The sequence below is a fragment of the Schistocerca cancellata genome, chromosome 7 (assembly GCF_023864275.1).
Source record: "Schistocerca cancellata isolate TAMUIC-IGC-003103 chromosome 7, iqSchCanc2.1, whole genome shotgun sequence".
NCBI lineage: Eukaryota > Metazoa > Arthropoda > Insecta > Orthoptera > Acrididae > Schistocerca > Schistocerca cancellata.
In genome coordinates this window covers 330,724,515-330,750,175 of record NC_064632.1, presented here as the reverse complement: position 1 = coordinate 330,750,175, position 25,661 = coordinate 330,724,515, and the positions used below count along the sequence as shown (strand labels likewise).

Sequence of the window (25,661 nt, the reverse complement as noted above, 5' to 3'; positions counted from 1 at the left end):
GCTTTGCTGCCAAGCAGCACATATTTTATATCAATTTGATAGGCTAATTAATTAAATTGATCATGGGAGTCACTTTGTATGGTGAGTAATTTTCTTTCAGCAGTCGGATTACACTTTCCAAGTAGGACAATTGGAGATCCATGGCGGGAACACGATGTTCTTTTCAAGGAACACTATTGAGAAATGACATCTGAAGCTGACCAAAGAGAGATTCGACAACCCACAACATACATTTCGTGTAAGGACCGCGCTATTAAAAACAGTGTTACCATCATCCTGCATAAAAAGCGGTCTTGCGTCTACAGGCACACACGGTGTCTGATAGTGTTACACTTTTAGGCAGAAATGCTGTCCGCAATTTGGAATCAAGTCTATCCATTCAATCACATATTTGCTTTGGATCCTGTAGAGACGTCTTTTAATGATAGTCACTGGTGAATAATATTTTTGCCACTCTCTTACCTCAAAACGAGTCACCTTTTTTCGAACCTATCTGCTAAGGATCCCATAGACCAAGAACTCCAGCGCTGTTTTTAGACAGTCACTCTACATCTTGTAACTGCTCCTAAGTCTCTGCCCTGCCCTGCCTACAGCCTTATCTACGTGATCGTCCTAATTTAAGCCTGACCTGTACGGAAATCAGAGAGCTCTATATTTTTGACGTCCTGCATCCTGTGGGGAAATGGGCTGACCTGAGTAAATGCGACATGAGCGCATTTGACCACTCGGTGGAAATGGGAACATACTGCCATAGCTCCGCCAACCGTGTACAGTGTGTAAGGCCAGCGCCAAACGAAGCTTCCCCCGCAACACGAGGTAATAGAAGAGATAGAGCAGTTATGGTGGGGAAAATTAGGAAGATTACACAACATACGTGGCATGGAGTAAGGACAAAGAGTTTGCTACTGCATTTTTACACATCTCAAAACTACATACAGGTACTACATTCCGAAGGAGATGTGTGTCTCTCAGGGTGCATTCGTGTCAATCACCCAAACATATGTGGAGATGCTATTACATATACAGGTATTGATTTATTGGAGCAGGTTGTTCGTGATCGGAGTCGCTTCCACAGACCGGTGTAAAGTTTCATCACCTGTACTGATGGATGACCATATCCAACAGACCATCAATCACACGAGAGGGTTCCTGTACTGTTCCTTCATAAGCAGTTTAATACATTGTTTTTTTTTTTTTCGGTTGTAACTCACCCAATAAGTGTAGACAGCCATACACTTTGTGTTTTCTACCATGACTTTTAGATCCGTGTCAGCTGCTGCTAAACGACATTAACACGTTTCGATCCTCTGGCTCTCACAGAACACTGAACATCACATGGTTTAATCTGTACAGCTACCACAACACAGGCTGGTAAAAATAAAACACAAAGGCGATGTTTCTCATTGACAAGAACGTGGAAACTGGAAGAGTTTGCGGTATTGTAGAGTGCTTCCAAAAGCTACTCCAAAGTGATGACCCGTACATGTAATCTCATCTAATCATCGAGAGGGTAGTAGATGTCTCGGTGCTCCGTTTCGAAAAGCATTGTTCCTTCATTTTGCAGTCATATACATGATTACTGATATGGTGTTCACTATCGCCAGAAGATGCTGTTCACAATATGCATGAAGTAGTACAAATAAATAGTGGTACTATTATCTTACTGATGAAAAATAAAAATAAAAACATGTGGAGGGCATCGCAGCATATGGAAATAGGACTTGTCTGTACCAATGAAAAAATGTGCGTGAAATCTTATGGGACTTAACTGCTAAGGTCATCAGTCCCTAAGCTTACACGCTACTTAACCGAAATTGTTCAAAATGGTTCAAATGGCTCTGAGCACTATGGGACTTAACATCTGTGGTCGTCAGTCCCCTAGAACTTAGAACTACTTAAACCTAACCTAAGGACATCACACACATCCATGCCCGAGGCAGGATTCGAACCTGCGACCATAGCAGTCGCGCGGTTCCGGACTGAGCGCCTAGAACCGCTAGACCACCGCAGCCGGCACCGAAATTGTCCTAAGGACAACATACACACCCATGCCCGAGTGAGGACTCGAACCTCCGCCGGGACCAGCCGCACAGTCCACGACTGCAGCGCCTTAGACCGCTCGGCTAATTCCGCGCGGCCTGTACCAATGAGATACGCTTCCAAACAACTGTATTAAGGTGATGACCTCTACATTTAATCCCACGTTCCACAGTGACAAATAACAGATATCCAGTGTTCCGCCAAGGTTCCGTCCATCTCAACGGAGTGGTGTCAGTCAATGTGGTAATCAACAGTGTACCCAGTGGATGGTCGGGATGGGAAAGACGCCATTGATATGGAGCGATGTACTTTAATACACACTGCAGTTGATAGCGAGATCAATTTCAGCAATTTTACCCAGAAGTCGGAGAGAGCAATATCTACCACATTCTGCAACCTGTGTAGAAACAGAGCAAGCTGAGTTAATGCTATAGGAGCGTGTTTTGACCACTCGAGGGAAGTGGGAACATGTTTTCATAGCTCTGCCACCCATTTACAATGTGTAGGGTCAGCGCCAAATGAAGCCTGCTCCTGCAACACAATGTAGTACAAAACACAGTACAAACATTTACGGTGGTGTTTCTTATTGTGAAAATTTGGAAGACTCGACACCGAAGGAGATCCGCGTCCCTCAGGATCCATTCACGTCTATCACCCAAACATTCTATCATCGTCATTCTGTGCCATCCACCAGAGAAAAGCTACGAACTATAAAAGCTCCATTACTTTCATCTGATAAATTTTTACTGCATCTCTGTCTTCCAATATATCGAAAACGAATACCATCTATGTGCCGGCATCTAGAATATGGAGTGATCCTATTAAATATTTATCCATTGGAGCAGGTGGCCAGCGATTGACATTCCTTGCACACACCGGTGTAAATTTTCATCGCCTGTACAGTACGACAACCTTCCCCCACATGTTATCAGTCGCAGGAGAGGGTCCCTGTTTCGCTGTTTGATACATTGCTTTTTCTTCTCTAACATACTTTGTACACTGCCTCGCATCAGTCCTATATAAAATGATCGTTAGTAACGGGGAATGCCTCTTACAAAAAAAAGGGAGAAACGCATTGCAGTGGTGTTTGACATGTGAAATTACACGCCATTCCGCCACCAACTCCATAAGCAGGACATCTGTCAAGCAGATGTATACACGGGGATTGTAATACCTCACAAACACCGGTAACTAACTTAGAATCATCATATTTATGAAACTGAAGACTCGATTTTACGCCCGAGATTCTGCAGGGGAATGGAATACGTCGCATAAATCTTCGTTCGTCTAGAGCAGTGTGTCGAAACAGGATAGGAATCCTCTGATGACAGAGAGGTTTGCAGATAATGACCGCAAGTAGACAGTGCTCTACGTCACACACAGAACATGCAATTGTATGCGAGTCGAATGCAGGTTATGTCACACAACATATGCATCCCGACAGAGCAACGGAAAAAATGGTCAAATGACCTACAGAAACATGTCCCTCTCTCTCTAGAACGCATCATCAGTCTACCATTAAATCATACCTCGTTACAGCTTCATCTCAATCTATCACTCTATCCACTCTGTGTCATACTTTAACGCATATGCAAGTAAGTTTAGAGGAAGATGGTTCTCTTCATTCCAGGAAAGCTTCAAAGACAGCAGTCAACTCGCGCGTGTCACTATTACCTCAATAGACATATAGTAGATTGCTCCCTCGACGAAAAATAAAAGATTGTTTCCCTGATTCCTGGTGCTTTCATCTCAACGTTTCCCATATTCCTCTTACTGTCGTACACTCGTTCCCATGTACAAGAACTGTTTTGCACCAGTCAGAAGACATGTAAGTACTCCCTCAATTGTTTGATGCGGCCAGCCACAAACTCCTTTCCTGTGCTAACCTCTTCATCTCAGAGTAGCACTTGCAACCTACGTCCTCAATTATTTGCTTGACGTATTCCAATCTGTCTTCCTCTACAGTTTTTGCCTCTACAGCTCCCTCTAGTACCATGGAAGTCATTCCCTCATGTCTTAGCAGATGTCCTATAATCCTGTCCCTTCTCCTTATCAGTGTTTTCCACATATTCCTTCCCTCTCAGATTCTGCGTAGAACCTCCTCATTCCTTACCTTATCAGTCCACCTAATTTTCAACATTCTTCTATAGCACCACATCTCAAATGCTTCGATTCTCTTCCGTTCCGGTTTTCCCACAGTCCATGTTTCACTACCATACAATGCTGTACTCCAGACGTACATCCTCAGAAATTTCTTCCTCAAATTAAGGCCAGTATTTGATATTAGTAGACTTCTCTTGGCTAGAAATGCCTTTTTTGCCATAGCGAGTCTGCTTTTGATGTCCTCCTTGCTCCGTCCGTCATTGGTTATTTTACTGCCTAGGTAGCAGAATTCCTTAACTTCATTGACTTCGTGACCCTCAATCCTGATTTTAAGTTTCTCGCTGTTCTCATTTCTACTACTTCTCATTACCTTCGTCTTTCTCCGATTTACTCTCAAATCATACTGTGTACTCATTAGACTGTTCATTCCGTTCAGCAGATCATTTAATTCTTCTTCACCTTCACTCAGGATAGCAATGTCATCAGCGAATCGTATCATTGATATCCTTTCACCTTGTATTTTAATTCTACTCCTGTACCTTTTTTTTATTTCCATCATTGCTTCCTCGATGTACAGATTGAAGAGTAGGGGCGAAGGGCTACAGCCTTGCCTTACACCCTTCGTAATACGAGCACTTCGTTCTTGATCGTCCACTCTTATTATTCCCCCTTGGTTGTTGTACATATTGTGTATGACCCGTCTCTCCCTATAGCTTACCCCTACTTTTTTCAGAATTTCGAACAGCTTGCACCATTTTACATTGTCGAACGCTTTTACCAGGTCGATAAATCCTATGAAAGTGTCTTGATTTTTCTTTAGCCTTGCTTCCATTATTAGCCGTAACGTCAGAATTGCCTCTCTCGTCCCTTTACTTTTCCTAAAGCAAAAACTGATCGTCACCTAGCGCATTCTCAATTTCCTTTTCCATTCTTCTGTATATTATTCTTGTAAGCAGCTTCGATGCACGAGCTGTTAAGCTGATTGTGCGATAATTCTCGCACTTGTCAGCTCTTGCCGTCTTCGGAATTGTGTGGATGATGCTTTTCCGAAAGTCAGATGGTATATCGCCAGACTCATATATTCTACACACCAACGTGAATAGTCGTTTTGTTGCCACTTCCCCCAATGGTTTTAGAAATTCTGATGGAATGTTATCTATCCCTTCTGCCTTATTTGACCGTAAGTCCTCCAAAGCTCTTTTAAATTCCGATTCTAATACTGGATCCCCTGTCTCTTCTAAATCGACTCCTGTTTCTTCTTCTATCACATTAGACAGATCTTCACCCTCATAGAGGCTTTCAGTGTATTCTTTCCACCTATCTGCTCTCTCCTCTGCATTTAACAGTGGAATTCCCGTTGCACTCTTAATGTTACCACCGTTGCTTTTAATGTCACCAAAGGTTGTTTTGACTTTCCTGTATGCTGAGTCTGTCCTTCCGACAATCATCTCTTTTTCGATGTCTTCAAATTTTTCCTGCAGCCATTTCGTCTTAGCTTCCCTGCACTTCCTATTTATTTCATTCCTCAGCGACTTGTATTTCTGTATTCCTGATTTTCCCGGAACATGTTTGTACTTCCTCCTTTCATCAGTCAACTGAAGTATTTCTTCTGTTACCCATGGTTTCTTCGCAGCTACCTTCTTTGTACCTATGTTTTCCTTCCCAACTTCCGTGATGGCCCTTTTTAGAGATGTCCATTCCTCTTCAACAGTACTGCCTACTGCGCTATTCCTTATTGCTGTATCTATAGCGTTAGAGAACTTCAAACGTATCTCGTCATTCCCTAGTACTTCCGTATCCCACTTCTTTGCGTATTGATTCTTCCTGACTAATGTCTTGAACTTCAGCCTACTCTTCATCACTTCTATATAGTGATCTGAGTCTATATCTGCTCCTGGGTACGCCTTACAATAGAGTATCTGATTTCGGAATCTCTGTCTGACCATGATGTAATCTAATTGAAATCTTCCCGTATCTCCCGGCCTTTTCCAAGTATACCTCCTCCTCTTGTGATTCTTGAACAGGGTATTCGTTATTACTAGCAGAAACTTGTTACAGAACTCAGTTAGTCTTTCTCCTCTTTCATTCCTTGTCCCAAGCCCATATTCTCCTGTAACCTTTTCTTCTACTCCTTCCCCTAAAACTGCATTCCAGTCGCCCATGACTATTAGATTTTGGCCCCCTTTACATACTGCATTACCCTGTCAATATCCTCATACACTTTCTCTATCTGTTCATCTTCAGCTTGCGACGTCGGCATGTATACCTGAACTATCGTTGTCGGTGTTGGTCTGCTGTCGATTCTGATTAGAACAACCCGGTCACTGGAATGTTCACACTAACTCACCCTCTGCCCTACCTTCCTATTCATAACGATCCTACACCTGTTATACAATTTTCTGCTGCTGTTGATATTACCCGATACTCATCTGACCAGAAATCTTTGTCTTCCTTCCACTTCACTTCACTGACCCCTACTATATCCAGATTCAGCCTTTGCATTTTCCTTTTCAGATTTTCTAGTTTCCCTACCACGTTCAAGCTTCTGACATCCACGCCTTTCGACTCGTAGAACGTTATCCTTTCGTAGATTATTGAATCTTTTTCTCATGGTAACCTCCCCCTTGGCAGTCCCCTCCCGGAGATCCGAATTGGGGACTATTCCGGAATCTTTTGCCAATGGAGAGATCATCATGACACTTCTTCAATTACAGGCCACATGTCCTGTTGATACACATTACGTGTATTTTCCGTTATTTTATCGATTTTACGCACTTCTATCCATGTGATCACGACATCACTTATCGTTCCGTGTTAGAAAATTGCTTGTAAATGTAGTACAGCTGCCTACACCTAGCGCAAATACGCTATTTTTCTGATCGGGTGGCATAGGATGGCACTGCACTCCAATGCAAGCAGTCACCTCCAACTGCATATTCTACAGTTGCAGCATGTTTGCTCTCTTTTCTGTATGTCTGTAACACTGTGCATGGGCCGTGGATGGCCACGTCTACTGTGAGAGTTACAGGACATAGCCACTCTCCGCGTAAGGGGTGGTGCATAGGGGCTCTGTCACTGTATTTTAGACGAACAAGTTGCACTTTATTGTGTTGGGGTATCAACGTCACTCCAAGGTGGCGGCCAGATGGTGGAAAGCCGAGTGCGGCCATGACCGCAGAGGATGGCACCATAAGGGACGGCAGCGAGGGTGCAGAGGAACTACGAGATGCTCCGCGGAGCAGCTGGCTGATTGAAGAAGGCTGTGTCCCCCTGTAGGTGGATATTGGAAGGGAGGGAGGGGTGGAGGGAGGGGGGGAAAAGGGCCTCGATTTTCGGCAGCTTGCCGACGCTTATTGAGGGAAATGCATATTCAATTGCCGATGCCTCTGTAGTCTTTTAGCATGACTATTTTCCCCAGTGCATGTGCTGCATTATGACCTGTTCATTACGAGTGCTGGTTTTTCCATCAGTTGTGATATTGTGTTTTGGAATCTGTTACCTGGGCTGTGAGTAGTTTTTGAGCAAGCATCTGTAGCGAACTCTGACTTCAGACAATGATAGATAATGTATGCTTACAGGTAATGCACTTTTTAAACTCCTCTTAGTCAACACCATTATCTCATCTGTTGAACATTGTTCCTGCCAAAAAGAATAAAGATAGTAAGTACCTTACACCCCTGCCTTTCTCCCGCCAGCTTGTAGGTGTAGAGTAGTGTTTGAGTGTGTCTGTCGCTAATTTCGAGTGACATTGTGAAATTTTTTTCCCAGCAGGATAACACCAGTTGTGTGGTATCGTCAGTTTTTGAGCTGTATTGCGCTTTATGCCTTCCTTGTGTAGCGCTATGTATATAGTTAATACAGTTGTGTTATTAGCCCCAGTCTTTGTGATTAATTATGTAATTAGGATCGATATTTGCGTCAGTTTCCCAACTAAAATAAATAAAGTGCACTAAGCTAACCTTCGTCTTCCGCAACTGGACAGTTTCCATGTGTTAGGGGGCTGCACTTGGGCTTTCAATCCAGTAGAATCTGGGTTCAAGCCCCAGAAAGGGCATAGCCATTTTTAATTTCCCATCAATTCCAAGCACCTCAGGTGGTTTAATTGTATTAGGGGTTTATAGTTGGGCCTTCTGCCCAGGAGGACCGGGGTTTGAGTCCTAGAAAAGGTATTGCCAATTTTAATTCCTATCAATTCCCAAGGGGGGCTGGGGAGTTGGGTGGGTTTGGATGTCAGCACAGCCCTGTGACATAGAAATTCACGCCAAAATTCGAAATTCCCATTAAAATTCGAAATTCCTGCCAAAAATCAAAATTTCCACCATTAGGGTAGGTTGTGGGGAGGAGGAGGTTGGGGAGGGGAGGGGGAGGGGGAGGGTCTGGGGCACACGTGCAGGCCGAGAAAAACACATGTCATCTGGGGGTGGGGGTGGGCGTGGTCAGGAGCGGGGGTGGGCCTGTGTGGGCGAGGATCGGCGGGGGTGGGCAGGGCAGGGCTGATGAATTGATCAGTTTAATTAATTTGCATATCAATTTGATATCAAAATTGCGCTCGTAACCCCACTAGCCTACTACTGACGTCTTACAGGTGTAAGGAGTAGACCAATTCATTGTATTCGCGACAGAAATTAAAATTTGGAGATTGATCTGCAGGACGCAATACACAGTTAAAATCACCACCCAACAGAATACCCGGAGGACTCTTATGCAACAGATAAACAATATCCTATTTATAAAAACGCGAACGATCCACTGTGCAACCAGTGCCAGAAGGAGCATATAAAAGAATCAAGATTAAAAAGTTGATAACATATTTCCCTGCCAGAATTCAACATTTCCACCTCAGCAATAGGAATGCCTTCGTGAAAGAATAAGGCGGTCCCTGTAGAATATTTCTGTGCTATATTATAGATCACACGAAAACCAGGTAAGGAGATATGCCTAAATAGCACCTCCTGTAAGAGGACTATGTCAGCACATGAATCATAAATGAACTGACGCAGTGAAGCCAATTGCAATTGTGATTCCACACGATTAACGTTTAAGGAAAGGAACGTGTAGGCTTGGGACATTGATCACAGCTATACAGGGATGTACGGAACATCTGAATTAGGTAGACAGCTGAGAATCAAAGCTCACTGCTGAATCCATAGAGGAAGCAGACATCGGGGAACCAGAACTCCCGTCATCACAGCCTTTTTTCTTAGATTTTTTGCGTGCCACCACACGCTGCTTCTGTCTGCAACGTGGGATGGCGGCCTCTGCAGATGGAGGTGTGGGAGGGGTCATATGCACAGCTTCCTGCCCCTCAGAACTAGGGTCATAATGCAGTTCCAGTCACCAGAGGGGAAGCATTCTGTGGAACTGCCAATGCGACAGGTGATACTTGGTCGCTGATTTTATACTCCTCAGGAGTTGCTATAGTCGGAAAATGTAGGAAACCGTCGGCGGCTGAAGACTAAGGAGCAAGAGGACATTGCGTCATCTCAGTAACGGAGGACACGAAGACGAAGGAGGGGGGGGGGGGACTCCGCTCCCTCTCCACACACAGGCAGCTCAGAAGGAGGCTCTTTGCGAGCAGGAGGGATGCTGGAGATAACTTCCTCGCCACTCGCTGTACCACGGATTGGAGGTATCGTAGCATCATGAGGAGCACGGGACATAATCGAAGCGGAGGACGTTAGCGCAGAAGGCACAGCCAAATCCTCACCATGACCGTCCTGGGTGCGACGTTGCTTGTTTGTCGCCGTTACAGGTTCTATCCTGGAGCCAATAGGATTCTGAACCTGTCGCAGAGGTAAGGGCGGAAATTGACACGATCATCAGAACTGACTGTTTGTTCATTATAATCCGAAGCAGAAGAGGGTCCGATGGCGGGATTGGAAGGAACAAGATCAGCAACCATCAATTTGCGATGCAGCTGTAATGACGGCCTCTGCGGCCAATTAGACCGAACGTGTTCAATTTCTTTACATAGGAAGCACGTTTCCTTGATCAGTACAAATGACACGGACGACGTAACCACACAATTGTAAATGTGATGGAATATTGCATATGACGTGCATTTCCATGAAAGGAATTCCACTGTAACACTGTAATCTGCGCTGTGTGGATCAGCGTTCACGAACGACATTTTCACGTTACCATAAGGAGTCAATATGACCTTTAGGAAGTTGTCATCAACTTCCGGCGGGAGGTTGAACACTCGAACATTGGTATATTCGATTTCAGCACGTGCGAGTGACACCATACTAACGAAATTATTGCGATGCTTGAACGGGACTTGAGAACCATGTCAGGACAATAATCTTTCAACGTGAAGGGGATCCATAAATTTCACGTAAACACGCAGGCTACTCGTCTGCATGAACGTAAGTGGTGTGGACCTGATCAAAGATCAAGTGAATTGTATCGACAAACCGGATTTCTAGAGACCCGGGCTGCACGTGTCGCATTGTTTCATCGAAAGTAAAGCTCTCAGTGCTTTTTCGTTGAATACACGTGGAAACCATGGTAGCCATAGCGGAGCGGCCGACGCCGTTGCAAGTAGACGAACACAAACAGGCAGTAAGACGGAGCAGAGGCGCTACGACTCACCCGGCAGACAGAACAACACTATCGAGGAAAACACATAACTCCGCCCCCCCCCCCCCTCCCGTGAAACCCACACTTCCAACTTACTGTCCACACACTACAATGGCTCTGAGGACTATGGGACTTAACATCTGAGGTCATAAGTCCCCTAGAACTTAGAACTACTTAAACCTAACTAACCTAAGGACATCACACACATTTATGCCCGAGGCAGGATTCGAACCTGCGACCGTAGCCCCCACACTACATTTGTGGTGCCCCTGCCCATTATACACGTTACTCGTGGCAGTCAATCTACTGATTCCCGTAAGAGTTTAGTAACGTGAGTGCATCCGCACTGAAGAAGATCATTGGCTGGTAAGCCTTATCTACATGACGATGGTATCTGTTCTTTCGCACATGTTCTCTGTGTCCTCGAGAACTCAGTCGGGTAGAGCGTCTGCCATTTAAGTAGGAGATCCTAGGTTCGAGTCCCGGTCGGGGCACACATTTTCAACTGTCCCCATTGATTTTTATCAATGTAAGCAGCTAATGGTCTGGATTTCATTGTAATTTCATTCTTTGAGAGCTGCAAGATGTCCGAAAAAACAGATACCATTGGTTATGTTCTGTTCTTACAGAATGAGAAAGAGTCAAAAAATAACTAAGACATCAGGGGCTACATTATCTTACAGGTTTACACGTGCTTTGCACTCGCGCTCAGTGGCAGGCGTCAACGTCCGCGCTCGACAGCTGCCGCCGCGGTGTCGCGCTGCCTTGCTTTGCAGCGTCCTTGAGAACTGCGGCCGCTCTATTGGATGATGGAGGCACAATGACACTGACTGGCAGATATAGAGCTCCCGTGGCGTTAGGACCAGCCTGACTGCTTCCTCACCCATGTCTCATTTCCTGCACTGTGTGACCAGTGACAAGACTATGTATCATGTATTGAGCACTGCTACTGAAACCACTGTATTTTCTGTGTATCCCTAACTTATCTGTTTCATACGATAACGTGAAAAAATCTTAAGGGACTACCATTGGATAGAATCAAATATCGTTTGTTTTGCTTTTATTACTGCGCAGTTTCAAACGAGTGTGTAGCATAATAACCCATGAAATTGAACGTAAATGAATTAAAGTTAAAGCACTCATCAAATTCAACAATGGTAAGAACATTCTTACACTTCTTAGTGTATGCTGTAAATTACTATTCGAGATACACACGATATCAGATATTTACTCGTAAGTGAGAAGTCCGGGCAAGCCCCTACATTTTTACTATTATGTGATTTGATGAGAGTTCCGAATTTTTCTCAGGTCTGTTCAACTGCGGTTTCACAGTCGAAACTTGCAGTAATAAAAGCAAAGTAAAAAAACGTTTCAAACCATTCAGTGACAGGTGGCATGGTAAAATGTTTTCATTTAGACAATTCGTGGCGGCTGTGAACCCTGTTATACTAAAATATATTCTTACAGTTTCTCTGTTCACCGTGAAAGCGTGTTTTAACTATCGTTTGAAATCCATAAATACACAAAAATATCCACAAATGAAGAAAGAGGATTATAATTTGAATTGGTCATAGGTGTGTAAGTTTTGTTTTGATGATGTGGAATTTTCTGTTCGCTCTAAGACAAAAATAACGACTCACCACTAAGGAATTTATCTGAGTAAAACGGAAATCTGTAGATATGATATACATGTTCAGACAAACAAATTTTTACAATCTCAGAAAAATTCGATGATTTTTTCATGAGAAGAGCTTTACAAATTGAACAATTCAATGAAATGTTGATCCACCTCTGACTCTTACAAAAGTTACTCGGCTTGGAATTGGCTAATAGAATTGTTGGTTGTCCTCCTGAGGGATACTGTGCCAAATTTCGCCCAATTGTCGAGTTAGATCTTCAAAAATCCCTGGTTGGGAACCCCTGCCCACAGTGTTCCTAACATTCTCAACTGGGGAGAGATACGGCGCCCTTGCTGGCCAGGGTAGGGTTTGGTTAGCAGCAAGACAAGCAGTGGAAATTCTCAACGTGTGCAGAAGAGCGTTATTTTACTGAAACGTAAGCCCAGGATGGCTTGCTTTGAAGGGCAACGAAACGGGGCGTAGAATATCGTTGATATAGTGCCGTGCATTCCATTATGCTGTTCAGGTATGCAGAAATACAAGTCACTTAAGAATGAAATACAAAGCAATTGTGGGGGAGCTAAGGTGAAATGGCTACATGAAAAATGAGAAGAAATCGAAACAGATATGATTGCCGGAAGAACTGACTCAGCATATTGAAAACTCGAAACAACCTTCGGTGAAATTAAAAGCTATGGCGGTAATATTGAGAGCGCAATGGTAATTCCACTGTTAAATGCAGAGAAGAGAGTGGATTGGAAAGAGTGCATTGAGTGCTTCTATGAGGGGGACATGTCTGATGATGCGACAGAATAACAAACAGAAGTCGGTACGAAGTAGATATGGGATCCAGTAATGGAGTTATAATTTAAAAGACCGCTGGAAGACTTAAAATTAAATAAGGCAAAGTGATAGACACATTCCATTGCCATTTCTAATATCATTGGGGGAAGTGCGAGAATTACCGTCCAGTTAGCTTAAAAACTGACGTATATACGCTGCTTTAAAGGCTCACGAACCAAAGTTGCTGACAAGAATAATGTACAGAAGAATGGAAACGAAAATTGGGGCTCTGTTACATGACGATCAATTTGGCTTTAGCAAAGGCAAAAGCACAAGAGAGGCAATTCTGACGTTGCAGTTATAATGGAAGCAAGGCTGAAGAAAAACAAGACACATTCATAGGATTTATCAACTTGGAAAAAGCGTTTGACAATGTAAAATGGCGCAAGATGTTCGAAATTCTGAGAAAAATAGGAGGCAAACTATAGGGAAAGATGTAATACACAATATGAGCAAGAGCCAAGAGGGAAGAACAAGAGTGGAACACCAAGAACGAAGTGCACGGATTTAAAAGTGTGTAAGACAGGGGTCTAGTCTTTTACCCCTGCTGTTCAAACTATACGTCGAAGAAGCAATGACGGAAATAAAAGAAAGGTTCACAGTGAAAAGATATCAGTGCTAAGATTCGCTGATAACATTGCTATCCTCAGGGAAAGTGGAAAAGAATTACAGGATCTGTTGAATGGAATGAATAGTCTAATGAGTATACAGAATATAAATTGAGAGTATATCAAAGAAAGGCTAAAGGAATGAGAAGTAGCAGAAATGAGAACAGTGAGAAACTTACCATCATAATTGGTGATGACGAAGTTAAAAAATCTCTGCAAAGAGTATATAAAAAACAGAGTAGCACTGACAAAAATGTCATTCTTGACCAGGAGAAGTCCCCTCGTATTAAACATGGGTCTTAACTTGAGGAAGAAATTTCTGAGAATATACGTTTGGAGCATAATATTATATGGAGTGTGGGAAAAATCAAAACAGAGGAAATAGAAGCATTTGACATGTGGTTTTACAGAATAATGTTAAAAATTGCGTGGACTGATAAGGTTAAGCAATGAGGAAGTTCTCCATAGAATCGTCGAGCAAAGCAGTATATGGAAAACACTGACCAGAATAACAGACAGGATTATAGGACATGTATTAAGACATCATGGAATAACTTCCATGGTACTAGAGGGATCTGTAGAGGGTAAAAGCTGAAGAGGAAGACGGAGACTGGTATATATGCAGAAAATAACTGTGAACGTATATTGCATGTGGTACAATGAGATAAAGAAAAGGAGAAAGAAAGAAAGTTAAAAAATAAAAGAGGTAAAAATGACTGTTATTGATTTCTAATTTCTGCTCCAAGACATTTTTTTATTTTATGTTTAATATAACATAATACAATGCGTTTCGAACATGTTCTGTTCATCTTCAGGCGTTTATACATACATACAAAGAAATGTTACTTAAAAAGAAACAGTCTTAAACTAGATTAATCTAGAACTCTTTGTCTGTTGTTTGTTACTGTAGCGGCTGGTGTGGCATTTGGGGGTGGGGGCAGTGTATGGCTAGAAATCGAAATCAGTGATGTCTTCTGCTGGTTTTCTTCCTTGTAGTTGACTATGTATGATATCACAGCCTGTATAGGATGCAGGTAGATATGCATCAGTTATGTGTTACGAAAATAGTGTGAAAGGCTTTTATATGACAGTTGATTACTTACGATTTCATCATCTTGCTGCTTCACTTGCATCACTAGTGTAATGGCGGAGCTGTTGATTGAAATTACACTATTGCACATTGTATTTTGTCACTGATTTCCAACGTAATTCACTGCACAAATTGCTTCGACATAATGCACACAACACAAGATGGCGGACAGTAGCATGTGAGTCTGTATCGATTATCGAGGTTTTGTATCGATATTCTTGGTACTGACAGATTTGCAGTCAATTATTTACACTGACATATCTTGAATCTATTGAGTTAGAACTGGCTTAAGACTGATGAAGAATTTTGAGTTTTTGAATTCGGTTATTTCGTTAAGAATGTTACCTCCATGCTTTGTATTATGCACGAAAATTTCCATTTCTTCCAAGATATCCATTCTTTTACTTTTTCCTAATTTGCGTAAAATTCCGAGGTTGTCTTCGATTTTCAAAGGGTGGCCTGTGTCTTTACTGCTGATTTGTTACATTTATCAAGCCTGTAGCACTCTAAATGTTCTTTGAATCGGGTTCTGAAATTCCTACCTGTTTGGCCGATATAATACTTATTACATCGGCAGAAATTAGAAACAAATAATTATCCCACACAGTCACGGTTCACAAACATAGCCATTGTGGTCGAAAATAATAATAAAAATCACGGTGCACAGGGTGTCGAGGATGACTACTCGAGGATGACAACCAAAGGGGTTCTGCTATGAGAAGAAACGGTACCCCAGGCCACCATTCCTGGTTCTTTGGCAGTATGGCGGGCAACAGTCGGCTTAGTATCCCACCGCTGTTCAGGGCGTCTCCAGAGACGTCTTCGCTGTCATCGGGCTCAGTTCGAAACAGGACTCATCACTTAAGACAATTCTACTGCAATCAGTGAGATTCCAGGCCGAGCAAATGTTTTTGAAACCATAATTCAGTTCTGCAAATGGATTATATTGTAACGTGTGCGCTGATAAATGACAGTCGTGACAATGACCAGTTGCTCAGGGTCTTAGTTGTAGCCCTATGGTGTGGAAGGGTTACTGGTACTCCATATTTCATTTCAGGGAGGAGACTAATATCTCATGTGAGAAACAAATAAGAAACAATACTGTACGCTTATCATTAAGACCAAAGACTGTGTAACTTATTTATACCAATCAGAAACTAAAAAAATGGTTCAAATGGCTCTGAGCACTATGGGACTCAACATCTTAGGTCATAAGTCCCCTAGAACTTAGAACTACTTAAACCTAACTAACCTAAGGACATCACACACACCCATGCCCGAGGCAGGATTTGAACCTGCGACCGTAGCAGTCCCGTGGTTCCGGACTGCAGCGCCAGAACCGCTAGACCACCGCGGCCGGCCAGAAACTAAATATTCAAGTTTCTGTATGAGCTGTTAATGTTAAAGTATTTAGCTTACGATCCTCTACTACGAAGATGTGACGAAAAATAAGGCTCCTAATTTTTTTTTTATATCAATACTTTTAATATTTTTAAAATAAAAGTTATTAACATTCTACTTCTCTACTCTTTGTGTCTACATACACTCCTGGAAATTGAAATAAGAACACCGTGAATTCATTGTCCCAGGAAGGGGAAACTTTATTGACACATTCCTGGGGTCAGATACATCACATGATCACACTGACAGAACCACAGGCACATAGACACAGGCAACAGAGCATGCACAATGTCGGCACTAGTACAGTGTATATCCACCTTTCGCAGCAATGCAGGCTGCTATTCTCCCATGGAGACGATCGTAGAGATGCTGGATGTAGTCCTGTGGAACGGCTTGCCATGCCATTTCCACCTGGCGCCTCAGCTGGACCAGCGTTCGTGCTGGACGTGCAGACCGCGTGAGACGACGCTTCATCCAGTCCCAAACATGCTCAATGGGGGACAGATCCGGAGATCTTGCTGGCCAGGGTAGTTGACTTACACCTTCTAGAGCACGTTGGGTGGCACGGGATACATGCGGACGTGCATTGTCCTGTTGGAACAGCAAGTTCCCTTGCCGGTCTAGGCATGGTAGAACGATGGGTTCGATGACGGTTTGGATGTACCGTGCACTATTCAGTGTCCCCTCGACGATCACCAGTGGTGTACGGCCAGTGTAGGAGATCGCTCCCCACACCATGATGCCGGGTGTTGGCCCTGTGTGCCTCGGTCGTATGCAGTCCTGATTGTGGCGCTCACCTGCACGGCGCCAAACACGCATACGACCATCATTGGCACCAAGGCAGAAGCGACTCTCATTGCTGAAGACGACACGTCTCCATTCGTCCCTCCATTCACGCCTGTCGCGACACCACTGGAGGCGGGCTGCACGATGTTGGGGCGTGAGCGGAAGACGGCCTAACGGTGTGCGGGACCGTAGCCCAGCTTCATGGAGACGGTTGCGAATGGTCCTCGCCGATACCCCAGGAGCAACAGTGTCCCTAATTTGCTGGGAAGTGGCGGTGCGGTCCCCTACGGCACTGCGTAGGATCCTACGGTCTTGGCATCCGTGCGTCGCTGCGGTCCGGTCCCAGGTCGACGGGCACGTGCACCTTCCGCCGACCACTGGCGACAACATCGATGTACTGTGGAGACCTCACGCCCCACGTGTTGAGCAATTCGGCGGTACGTCCACGCGGCCTCCCGCATGCCCACTATACGCCCTCGCTCAAAGTCCGTCAACTGCACATACGGTTCACGTCCACGCTGTCGCGGCATGCTACCAGTGTTAAAGACTGCGATGGAGCTCCGTATGCCACGGCAAACTGGCTGACACTGACGGCGGCGGTGCACAAATGCTGCGCAGCTAGCGCCATTCGACGGCCAACACCGCGGTTCCTGGTGTGTCCGCTGTGCCGTGCGTGTGATCATTGCTTGTACAGCCCTCTCGCAGTGTCCGGAGCAAGTATGGTGGGTCTGACATACCGGTGTCAATGTGTTCTTTTTTCCATTTCCAGGAGTGTATTTGCAGCCCTCTACCGCTAGAGGTCTCCGAATTGTAGCGTGCGGAACAGCGATGTGTACCGTGTAAGTAGGCAGTTTAGGTTTTTATATTGGTAATGCCACGTAGCGCTCTGTATGAAAATCACTGGCTGTGCTGTGTGCAGTCTGTGGCTGGTTGGCATTGTTGGAATATTCGCTATTGTAGTGTTGGGCAGTTGGATGTGAACAGCGCGTAGCGTTGCGCAGTTGGAGGTGAACCGCCAGCAGTGGTGGATGTGGGGGGAGAGATGGCAGAATTTTAAGAGCGGACGATCTGGACGTGTGTCCGCCAGGAAGAGTAAATTTGTAATACTGGATATCATGAACTGATATATATCTGATGACTTTTGAACGTTATTAAGGTAAATACATTGTTTGATCTCTATCAAAATCTTTCATTTGCTAACTATACCTATCAGTAGTTAGTATCTTCAGTAGTTAGAATCTTTTATTTAGCTGTCAGTATAGGCGCTCGCTGTATTGCAGTAGTTTGAGTAACGAAGATTTTTGTGAGGTAAGTGATTCATGAAAGGAATAGTTTATTGTTAGTCAGTGCCATTCTTTTGTAGGGATTATTGAAAGTCTGATTGCATTGCGCTAAAAATATTGTGTGTCAGTTTAGTTCAAAAAATGGTTCAAATGGGTCTGAGCACTATGGGACTTCACATCTGAGGTCATCAGTCCCCTAGACCTTAGAACTACTTAAACCTAACTAATCTAAGCACATCACACAGGCAGGATTCGAACCTGCGACCGTAGCAGTCACGTGGTTCCGGACTGAAGCGGCTAGAACCACACGGCCACTGCTGCCGGTGTCAGTTTAGTGATGATCAGAATAAGTAAAGAGAGAAATGTCCGAGTACGTTCAGTTTTGCTCAGCTGTTTGAAAATCAAATAACATAAGGGGTTTACCAGCACAGTAATTCATTAATTTTTCTAAGGGGACGTTTCAACCGTAACTACACTATGTGATCAAAAGTATCCGGACACCCCCAAAAAAATACGTGTTTCATATTAGGTGCATTTTGCTGCCACCTACTGCCAGATACACCATATCACCGACCTCAGTAGTCTGATGTGAGACAGCAGAATGGGGCGCTCCGCGGAACTCACAGACTTCGAATGTAGTCAGGTGATTGGGTGTCACTTGTGTCATACGTCTGCACGCGAGATTTCCACACTCCTAAACATCACCTAGGTCCATTGTTTCCGATTTGATAGTGAAGTGGAAACGTGAAGGGAAACGTACAGCACAAAAGCGTACAGGCCAAGTTCGTCTGTTGATTGACAGGGACCGCCGACAGTTGGTCGTAACGTGTAATAGGCAGACGTCTATCCAGACTATCACACAGGAATTACATATTGCATCAGGATCCACTGCAAGTACTATGATAGTTAGGTGGGAGGTGAGAAAACTTGGATTTCATGGTCGAGAGGCTGCCCATGAGCCACACCACGCCGGTAAATGCCAAACGTCGCTTCGCTTGGTGTAAGGAGCTTAAACATTGGACGATTGAACAGTGGAAAAACATTGTGTGGAGTGACGAATCATGGTACACAATGTGGCGATCCGATGGCAGGGTGTGCCTATGGCGAATGCCCGGTGAACATCTGCCAGTGTCTGTAGTGCCAACAGTACGATTCGGAGGTGGTGGTGTCATGGTGTGGTCGTGTTTCTCGTCGAGGGGCCTCACTCCCCTTGTTGTTTTGCATGGTACTATCACAGCACAGGCCTACATTGATGTTTTAAGCACCTTCTTGCTTCCCACTGTTGATGAGCAATCTGGTGTGGCGGTTGCATCTTTCAACACGATCGAGCACCTGTTCATAATGTACAGCCTGTGGCGGAGTGGTTACAGAACAATAACATCCCCGTAATGGACTGACCTGCACAGAGTTGACCTGAATCCTAAAGAACACCTTTGGGATGTTTTGGAACGCCGACTTCGTGCCAGGCCTCTCCGACCGACATCGGTACCTCTCCTCAGTGCAGCACTCGGTGAAGAACGGTCTGCCATTCCCAAGAAACCTTCCAGCACCTGACTGAACGTATGCCTACGAGAGTGGAAGCTGTCATCAAGACTAAGGGTGGGGCAACACCACATTGAATTCCAGCATTACCGATGGAGGGCGCCACGAACTTGTAAGTCGTTTTCAGCCAGGTATCCGTATACTTTTGGTCACATAGTGTATGTCGGTGCGTGAGAAAGGGAGTGTTGTAACTTAGTTTAGAATTCAAAGATTTATTCCACATACAGAGCTCTCTCTCCTTGGGCATGATGGTTCGAATGGTTCAAATGGCTCTGAGCACTATGGGACTTAGCATCCGAGGTCATTAGTCCCCTAGAACTTAGAACTACTTAAACCTAACCAATCCAAGGACATCACACACGTCCATGCCCGAAGCAGGATTCGAACCTGCGACCGTAGCGGTCGCGCAATTCCGGACTGAAGCGCCTAGAACCGCTCGGCCACAACGGCCGGCCCTGCAGCATGACAGTGACATACCACACATGAACGCTACTACAGCTGTAAAAGTCCGACGCCTTGGTTTCACTGTCATCAATGGTCCTCTATACATTCCCGACTTGGCCCCATTCCATTTTCATCTGTTTCCAAAACTTAAGGAATACCTTGGAGGACGTAACTTTGATAGTTACGAAGCGTTGTCATCAAAGGCGAGGTTGTAACACCGTCAGCAAAGTCAAACATTCTACAGGGCCGGAATCAAGAAACTGGTCTCTCCTAGGGAGATACGTTTTCGTCACTAGTCTGACTATGTTGAGAAAGAAACATGTAGACATGAAGAATAAATACGCAGAATGTTAATAACGTTTGGTTTATTTAAAATATTTTAAGAGTTTTAACGTAAAAAATCAGAGACTTAGTTTTCAGCACTCCCTCGTATCTGTACATTTTTAACACTGACGGTTGGGAATATCTAAAAGTCTACAAAAATCACCCGATCTCATTTGCAGATTGCCTGTCTAACGACTTCTAGGGAGAACAAAAATGTTATTCTGGGTATTTCATTTAAACATGGACGGGGTTTAAGAATGTTAAATGCTGTCCTAATCTATTCGTGAAGAGGTATAATCTTTCTTTACAGATTTAACACAATAAGTCAAGCAAATTAGAAACTATCAATATCACAGCATGCAAATTACCCACATTATATTCATCCAGCATTTGTGCAAGAGAGCACTTTGTGACTTTCCACAAACTTTATGTAAAATTTGAAATCTTTTCTCGTGAACACCGCCGCCAACAAAATATTAAAAAGAAATAAGTTTATAGCGAACCACATTTTCACTGCTCATGCGGTAAAAGGTCAGCATCAGTGTTTTAACATGTTACTTCTCTGCTACTAACTCTATCCACAATATATTTTGTAGTAAGTACTCACATATGCCACTGAATGTACCTGCAAGTTTACATCACTGTATGACCCATCGTTCAGGAGATATCATAAACATTGAGATATGTGAAAAATTAACTTTTCTTACAATGAGGGTATTTTAATGGGTGTTCGGAATTGGTATAGGTATAGGTCGTTTACTGGCACTATATATTTTACTTTAGCGAACAAACTAATATCTTGTATGAAAAAGTTGTATCATCATTAGAGAAATAAACAAGGAACAGTGCTTTACGCATATCAACAAGACTTTCTGACATTCTTTCTCCTGGCTCAACGATTTTCTGCTGTGAAGACACTTGACATGCCTTTGACCTCGTTAACGCACGTGTGAGGCACACTAACGCTTCGCTACTGTTTGAATTCCTCGTGGAATTAAGCGACACAAAAAGATAGCGTTCCACCAGCTTACGAAACAGTCTCTGAAGTCAGCAGTCACGTGTAACAACTAACTTATTTCTTTTGTGCTCTATGAAAGGTGGCACGTGGTAAAGATAATTATACCGAACAGTTCCTTTCAAATACAAACGGAAGAAGGAAGGTTAGGATTTAACATCCCATGGACAACGATGCATAAGTTGTACACGGCAAGGGTGAAGTGGAAACTGGCCCTGTCTGTTTCAAAAGGTATCATACTGATATTAATAGATAAAAGGAAACCACGGATAAATCTGGGTGGTCAGAGGACAGTTTGAGTCCCGTTCTGCTGAACGCGTCCTTAAGATGGTAACCGCTGCACCCTGACACTCGGTGTGGAGGAAAAGAAAGTCACTTCCCGTCAAAGTCGAAATCAGAGATGCAGAGTATTCGACAGAACTTATCTTCGTTTCGTCACAATGTATTACTGAGGAGCTCTGTAACAGATTTACTATAACAGTGAAGCTACCGACAACACGAAACACCTCATAGTGTTTCAGAACAGGGAGTAGTCATTGGAAAGATTGCTGGAGGCAAGTCACGAAGAAAAATGTATGCCATGAATATACGTAGAACGGTGTATAATAATAGAATTCGGCTTATCTTAGAACTCCACGAAGAAAAAGTAAACGTTAATATTGGAAAAATTAAGAAGGACACACGCAGCAAGATTTTAATGAGGAAGACTTTAGTATTTTACTATTACCGTTTAAAATGGTTCAAATGGCTCTGAGCACTATGGGACTTAACTTCTGAGGTCATCAGTCCCCTAGAACTTAGAACTACTTAAACCTAACTAACCTAAGGACATCACACACATCCATGCCCGAGGCAGGTTTCGAACCTGCGACCGTAGCGGTCGCACGGTTTCAGACTGTAGCACCTAGAACCGCTCGGCCACCACGGCCGGCGACCGTTTAAAGATATGGCCTATTCTATACTCTCACAGTATTAAATTAACCTACTGCAGACAAGCACTGGTAAAAAGGGCATCCCTGACCAAGAGAAGTCTACTAATATCAAACATGGGCCTTAATTTGAGGAACAAAGAAAGCTGCAGTACTGGACTGAACTCCGTGACGAAGGTAGGAAGATGAAGTAATATTTGAAAAATCAAGCAGAAATATTTACTCAGACCTTTTTTTCAACATTTGGAAGGGATGCAAAGATTGGCCACTTGATTTAAACGTACCGTAAGTAAAATCAAGAATTTCACGAAATGGAAAAGCGTATTATGCAATGACTGCAGTATCAATGATTCTCAGTTAGAACTAGTCATCTCATATTAATACCTGGGTGCAACAATTTCTAAAGATATGAAATGGACTGATAACATAAGCTCAGTTGTACAGAAGGTAGGTGGCAGCCTTCGCTTCGTTGTGAGGATACTGGGAAAATACAGTCAATCCGTTACAACTAAATACGACTGCCCGTTCCCGAGCAAAAGCGTTCTTAACAGTCGGACAGATAGACAGACAGACAGGCGAAAGGGTTCCGTTTTTCCGATTGAGGTACGGAACCCTAAAAATTATGAGGCATTCAGTTCTCAGCTCAATACTTAACGCTCCCGTACGGAGCACGAAGACAGAATTAGACTAATTACTCTACGCACAGAGATACTGGTGGTGGAAAAAAATTTCCGTCTGACCCATGGGGACGTTAAGCTTGGCGCTATTTGCGAGAAGTAGGCTATGTGCTGGCACCTGATTTCACATTCTCCTTTCTTTCATCACCACCATCATCATCATACAAGAAAAACATTACACTACACTACACCCCTTCCCCTCTCTCGATACACACACACAAACGCATACATAATACGTGCATATAGCATAACAAATCTGTAACGGGCACGTTGAAAATAAATAAAATAAATGTAAATGTCGTGTGACTAGGGCCTCCGTCGGGTAGACCGTTCGCCGGGTGCAAGTCTTTCCATTTGACGTCACTTCGGCGACCGATGGGGATGAAATGGTGATGATTAGGACAACACAGCACCCAGTCTCTGAACGGAGAAAATCTTCGACCCAGCCGGGAATCGAAGCCGGGTCCTTAGGATTGACACTGTATCGCGCTGACCATGGACGATGAAAGTAAATAAAAAGAAAGTACTACACACAGAAACATTTAACCAGTCATTATTCCCGCACTTCATACGCTATTAGATCAAGAAGAAACTCCAACATGTGGAATTATGATGCTAAGCACTCTGCCAAGCACTTTACAGCGGTTTGCAGAGTAATTGTGTAGATGTAGACGTAGAGATTAGAAACTGAAGTCCTGGTGCTGTCATATTGATAAGAGACGATGTACTAGGTTAGATGGACAAGGACGGCTATTTCAGAGAAACTGTTCAAATTAAATTTCTTCAAATAAGGTACTCCTGTGGCATTTGATGTCTCCCCCAACTCGTTATTTCCTGAATTGAGACAACAATCAAGTTTTTTTTAACAAGAAGGAAGATGTTCCTTCTGAAAAAAATAAATAAATAAAAATATTTAACCTGTGGAATGTTGTAGTTGCGTCGGGTTATTGGTTTTACTCGCATAACAATCGGCAATGCATTCGTAACGAAGTCTCTAATCCTCCGCACCTGCTAAATTACGATAGTGCAAAGCTCAAGCGAAATATTTTCGCTAAATACCGTACCTGTGAGGCCGATGTTAAGCAAAGTTTCTGCACTCGAAGTAGTGATGTACACCGGCCCGCCGTTGGCGAGTCGTTGGTTTCCAGAGGCGAACAGGCTTAAGCACGAGAGCGCATGCGCGTTCTGACCCCTACGTTTCCTGTCCTGTACCACAGCGGCCCGCCAATCTGCAGCCCCCACCACGCATCCTGTTGCTAGCTACTTCTCAGCACTCCGCGCGCTTAAGAACGATAAGCAACGTCTCCCCCCCCCCCCTCCTCACTCTCTCTCTCTCTCTCTCTCTCTCTCTCTCTCTCTCTCTCTTTGTATGTACGAGTATAAACACAGTTTTATAACAGTAAGTCACTCATGCATACGAGTGACACATCAGTACAACCGACTTTGCGGCGTTACTCATTGTTCATCACACGAGAGATGGTCCTATGATTAAATTACTGGATTCGTATGGAGGAGACATCTAAGCTGTCTATCCTGGTACAAATTTCACTTGTTTTCACCAAATGCTGATCGTCGGTACGGTTCCATCCACCTTTGCCCAACTGAACCAAACTGCCTGACAAAAGGGAAATGTCATGGACGGGAGGAGAAAAGAAATGAAACTGCGGGTGAGAGGATCTGGCGTTATCCCAATGACTGAAAAAAAAAGAAAAAAAAACAAACTTGGCAGTATCAGCCCAGTTAGAACATGACAAGAAACAAAAGCGTGCATCTATGAAGAAATGTCGAGGGGATAAGGAAGAAACAAGCAGTTCAATCGACAAGTTTAAATGGGAGGGGGGGGGGGGGTTGAACTGAAAAAGAAAACAAAGAAATAAAACAGATAGAGGTCACTTGTCTTCCCGTTCATCTCAGCAAACACCGAGACATGCTACTGGGAGTATTTTTCAAATTACTTATTTTCATTTTCTGTAACAATTCTGTCGCTCGAGACTAAAACGTTTTATTGTATTAAATGTGATACCGAATTACTGCATCTGAAGTGTCGATGCTAATCCCTCATTTCACGTGGTGCATGCTAATAAAATATTTCTCTTCTTTTCCCTTCCAGAAAAATCAGTCCTTACCCCGAGTACTTTCGAATTTTATCAGAACATGAAGTGCCCTTTGGAAGAATTTTAACTATAGTAGAATTATGGTTCTTGTTGCAATAGGGCAGAGTTACTGAAACGGTAAATTCCGTGGGGATTACTCGAGAGTTCAGCGAAATTTACATCTCTTTTTTTTTGCAACACTGAAGAAAGTGCCTTAAAAAATTAACACTGCCACAAAACTCTCGCTTTCGCCAACTAATTTGAATAGTCGGTACGTATGTG

The 25,661-nt window shown here is 43.7% G+C and overlaps 1 protein-coding gene across 3 annotated transcripts in view; it reads right to left on the bottom strand.

Moving 5' to 3' along the window:
- Positions 1-24,471, bottom strand: part of LOC126092163 (sodium-coupled monocarboxylate transporter 1-like) — a 212,968-nt gene extending 188,497 nt beyond the window's left edge. Inside the window, exon 1 of one of the 3 annotated variants that reach the window (XM_049907634.1) lies at positions 24,351-24,471. The gene's annotated coding sequence lies outside the window, so the exon portion shown is untranslated. The remainder of the gene's footprint in view (positions 1-24,350) is intronic. The other 2 variants (XM_049907636.1, XM_049907637.1) reach the window with 2 other exon arrangements.
- Positions 24,472-25,661: the final 1,190 nt, after the last annotated feature.